General features: G+C 54.7%; 1 long non-coding RNA gene across 1 annotated transcript; it reads left to right on the forward strand.

Moving 5' to 3' along the window:
• The first annotated feature begins 872 nt into the window (after positions 1–872).
• Positions 873–4,796, forward strand: LOC144578903 (uncharacterized). Its single transcript, XR_013525382.1, has 3 exons — positions 873–1,950; positions 2,714–2,823; positions 3,030–4,796. It is a non-coding gene; the product is annotated as an uncharacterized LOC144578903 (long non-coding RNA).
• Positions 4,797–5,152: the final 356 nt, after the last annotated feature.

The following is a 5,152-nucleotide window of genomic DNA, read 5'->3' on the forward strand; positions in this document are numbered from 1 at the left end:
AAAGAAAGCACGGCTCAGCAGCTTGTCCTGCGGGTTCCCTCCAGGAACTACTCAGTGGTGGTGACGCCGCTGCTGCCTGGGGGCGATGTGGTGTGGGGGACTGGCTACCTGATGGAGGAGAAGCTGCCGTGGCCACTCCGACACCTGTCCAGGGCCAACATGCCATCCGAGTTCTACCGGCTCAGATGCCACCTGCTGCATGGTCTCTGGAGGAATGAGTCCTGCCCCGGGCTGTGCCACCCTACTCCCTGGGAGCCCCCCACCCCGTGGGCACAACAGCAGGGCCATGCAGGGGGAGGGACTGTGGGGGCACAGGGAAGCCTGCAGAGGCCTGTGGCATTACCGTGCTAGGCCCAGAGCCTATTGGACTTCACAAGGTCCTATGGAACTAGGGCTGAGGCTGTACATCCTGCTTTTCTCCAGATTATATGACCTGGCCCAGCAGTGCAGCCAAGGGCGGTGCTGGGACGATGAGCTCTGGGCTCCCGAGAAGCTTGCCTGTGGCTCAGGTGAGTCTGCTAACATCCGTGGACTCAGCTTCCTTTACTGTGAAATGCAGGTAACCACATGGCTCACTCACGTGGGTAAGGAGTATGTACGGTTCTTAATGCACGAGGGAGCCCCTCATGTCCGTGGGGGAGCCACCTTACCCAGGCTTGGCAAGTAGCGGTTTATCTGTGTGCGATTCACATGGAAGTCTACGGCTCCCTAGAAGCGTGGGTGTAGTCAGGTCTAAGCAGCACGCTGATCTTGTAAAAAAAAAAAAAAAAAAAAAGAACAGCCTGGTCTTGAAGTCCTATGCATGTGACCATGGGCTTCTCTGTGCCCCTCAGTTCTGATAGCTGATCACGGGGCTGGTAGCGCCTCCTTTGGGATGCTGGCCCTGGCCAACAGGTGTCTGGCTGTGTACGATAGATGGTGCTTTCCCACTATGGGCACGAACATCCCCAAGGCACAGCTCAGGGGCTACACTGGCTGGACTGGTCAGACCTGTTCCTTCACAGGCCATCTCTTCCCTACCCTGAACAGGGTTGGTCTGCAGGACACCAGTGTCATGTTTGAGGGAGCCGTTGGCCATCCACTTAAACGGTCAATGTTTTTTCCCCACCTGAGCAGCTTCCTTGAGATTAAATGGATGACTTGTATAATTTTTTTTTTTGAAACTAGGTCTCACTGTGTTGTCATGGTTGGAGTGCAGTGGTGCACTTTCGGCTCCCCGCACCCTTGACCACTTGGGTTCAAGTGATCCTCCTTCCCCAGCCTCGCAAAGTGCTGGGATGGCTTAGCACCACCGTGCCCGGCCGATGTGTGAATTTTAAGTGCACGATTCAGTGGCTTCCAGTTTATTCAGAGTTGTGCATGTCTTACCACAATTGTTTTTAAAAGCTACCAGTCTGCCTGCTGTGTCCATGGCTGTGCCTGCTCTGGACATCCGATGTAAACAGAAGGATGACTATGTGGCCTCTGAGCCAGGCTATGTTACTTAGCACAGCAGTTTTGTAGCGGGTCTGGGGACTCCATTCCTCGTTAGGGCTGAATCGGGCCATAGCCCTTCAGCTCACGTCATCCTGAAGCTGGTGGGGGATCACTGGGCCTCTGGCCGCCGCACCAGGGGAGGGGGACTCCTGGCCTCAGGGCAGGCTAAGCCAAGGCTCTAGGCATTGGGGTACCCATCATGCATCGTGCTCCCACTGCGGTGGGTGGAGCTGGCTCCACTCAGCGTGCCTCTGTGGCTGCTTCTCCCCAGACCAGGCCCTGGTTGCCGGGGCCCAGCACGTGGTGACTTTTGACGGCCAGGTGTGGGACCTCAGCGTCCAGTGCAGCAGCATCCTCCTGTCCCAAGACTTTGCTCACAGCACATTCTCACGGATGCTGAGTCAGACAGGCTTGGGGCTCATGGCCCTGACCTTGGAGCTGAACCATGTGACCCTCATCTACTCCAGCCTTTAGGTGAGGAGGAGAGGCCCGAGCTTCCCCTGGAGACCTATGCCTGTGGCAGGTTGCCTGGGGGATGGCACTTTCAAGCTCGTCCCCTGGCTGTCGGTCATCCCTCCTGCCCACTTCCTCCGGTCCACAGGCCTACAGGCTGTACAACTCCTCCATGCCGCGGGATAGCCGTCCAGACCTCCGGCAGCCTTTTGCCATGAAAAGGAGGGAGGTCCCCAGGATTGAGCTGGCCAGTGAGGACGGGGTCTCCATGTCCTGTGACATGGCCACCGGCCTCTGCAGCCTCACTGTGCACCTGTGGCACCACGGTTAATCTGGGCCCTGGCAGAGTTGGCCCCACCATCAAAATCCTGTTCGGGATGCACCATTCTCAGCTTCCAGTGCAACAGGTCCCCGAGCTGTAGGCAGCCACTGTGGTTGAGAGGCTGGCAACAAGGCCCAGGCTTTCTTCCCGCATCCCTTGGATATATGGCTCCAAGGTGGAGTTGGCCTTTCTGTGGTCCCTCTGCCAAAGAACACAAAGGGCAGGCCTGGATTCTGGCCACTCGTGGTGACGATGTGGAGAGGGGATGGGGGGACACATGCTGTCCTCAGTCTCTGTGCTTTCTCTCTTTCTTCTGATGAGGGTTTGGGGCCAGAGCTCTGGGAGTCTGGGGTGGAGGGATTTTATCAATCCTTCGTGTGCCTGAGGCTCATCTCTCATCCAGGACCCCTGGGGGAGGATCAGCGGCTCTCAGGATCACCTCATCTTTCCTCCTCCCCACAGGCATATCCGCTGGCCTTCTGGACACCAGCGACAACAAAGCAGGCACTGATCTGATGTTGTCGGACGGCTCTGTGGCTCACAGCCTGGAGGAGCTCAGCCCGGCCTGGCAGGTGAGCAGGTGCACCTGCTTTTCTTCCCTCCGGCTGAGTGTCTCGAGGGCCGCTCACTGCAGAGTCCCAGGAGTGGCAGGTGGCCTGCCGGCTCTGCTGTGGTCTTTGCAGACCCAGGGTAGGGTGGAGTCTCCCGCTAAGGCCAATGTATGTGGGGGAGCCACATGGTTCAGCTGCATGCATGAGTCTTGCGTCTGTCCCACCAGGTGGATGGTGACTGCAGGGCCACCGAGAAGCCTGAGCCGACCTGCCCAGGACAGAGCCCCGCCCGCCGGGCCTTCTTCCAGGACCCCTCATCCAGCTTGGGGAACTGCTTCCGGGTGGTGAGTGAGAGCCTGTGCCCTGGAGCACAGCAAGCTCTTTCCCCAATCTACCCTGGGGATTGGCATGGAGCAGAGGCCTAGGCTAGAGACAGTGACTGGGTGGCCCTGATTTCAGATGGAGCCTGCACCATTCCTTAGCCTTTGTGTGCAGGACTCCTGTGGCACCTGGGAGCTCCAGCCTGCCTGCACTCTGGCAGCCACCTATATCGACCTCTGTGCCTGCAGCTTCGTGTCCCTGACCCTCCTCCACAATGCGGTAAAGTGTCCCATCTGGCGGGCACTCTGCCCCCTGTCTGGCATCTGCCTTCCAGCCAGAGGGAAAACCTCTCTTTCTCTCTCTCTCTCTCTCTCTCTCTCTCTCTCTCTCTCTCTCTCATCAGAAAGAGCAAATAATTGTCATTTAAGGAGCTAAGAGTGAAAACAAATCATTTAAGGCCCGATACAGCCTGGATGTGTGTCTCCTCCAAATCTCACTATTGTTAGAGGGTGTACATCCCTCATGGATGGTTTAGCATCCTGCGTTTGGTGAAGTGTGAGTTCTTGCTCTATTTGTTCAACTGAGAGCAGTTTGTTTATAAAGAGCCTTGCCTCTCCTCTCTCTCTTTGCACACACTCCCATTTCTGCCACGATCGTAAGCTTCCCAAGGCCTCACCAGAAGGCAAGCGGATGCCGGAGCTGTGCTTGTACAGCCTGTAGAACTGTGAGTCAATTATATGTCTTATTTATGATCTACCCAGGCCAGAGTGCAGTGGCACAATCTCACCTCACTGCAACTTTCACCTCCCAGATTCAAGCAATACTCCTCCCTCAGCCTCCCAAAAATACCGGCAGGTATTTTTGTAGAGATGATGTTTTTCTAAGTTGTCCAGGCCGGTCATGAATTTCTGACCTCTGGTGATCCACCTCCCTCGGACTCCCAAAGTGCTGGATGACAGGCGTGAGCCACCACGCCCAGCCTCACGAGGGATTTGAATGTCCACTATCGTTTAGGGAAAATGCTCAGCCCCCGTTTTTCCTCTGCTCTCCTACTTCAAAAATCATCATTCACACAGAAGATGACTTCTATGAGCAAACGTGTGGGGATTCGTCTCCACTACCAGGGCGGACCTCTAATTGAGTTCTGACACTAGCTACCTTGAGATCCTTCAGCCAGCGCCGCATACAATCGCCACAGCCAGAGCCCCATGAAAAGGGCATAAATGTCAGTATCAACAAGAGGAGTGGACTTCCAAGGGCCACAGATGCCAGAATTCGTGGCTGCCATCCGTAGACATTTAAAACTTAATCGGAAAATATAACAAAGGGAGGATGAAATGAGATGATCCAACTCGTCTAAAAGAAATGACAGGCCAGGTGTGGCGGCTCATCCATGTAATCCCAGCACTTGGGAGGCTAAGATGAGCGGACCACCTAAGGTCAGGAGTTTGAGACCAATGTGGCCAACATGGTGAAAACCCATCTCTACTAAAAATACAAAAATCAGCCAGGAGCGGTTGTGTGTGCTTTTAATCCCAGCTACTCAGAAGGCTGAGGCAGGAGAAACGCTTGAACCCAGAAGGTGGAGGTGGCAGCGAGCCAAGATCTTGCCACCGCACTCCAGCCTGGTGACAGAGTGAGAGTCTGTTTAAAAAAAAATTCCAAAATAAAAACAGAGAGGACCCAGGATCCTTTGAGTCAGGAGGCACAATCCCCAAGACAATAAATCCATCCGTACCTAGACCCATTCAACACGGTTGCAGAAATGACAAAGGAAAGGTCCTAAAAGCTACCGAGGAGGGTGGAAAGAAGCAAGAACATGTTGACAATTGCTTTCCTACCGGCAGTAACAGAAGACAGTGGAGTAACAGAAAGTAAGCATGAGATTAGAGATGATCCCCACGTCAACGATTGCTGAATGAAATAACCTCTCAGCACTGATCTGTCTAGGATCTCTTTACCACAAACGGACACTCACTCAATGGATACATCCACATGTTGATTTATGTACTGTGTGTGTCTGCTTTCC

This window comes from Callithrix jacchus, chromosome 13, assembly GCF_049354715.1.
Source record: "Callithrix jacchus isolate 240 chromosome 13, calJac240_pri, whole genome shotgun sequence".
In the NCBI taxonomy this organism is placed as follows: domain Eukaryota; kingdom Metazoa; phylum Chordata; class Mammalia; order Primates; family Cebidae; genus Callithrix; species Callithrix jacchus.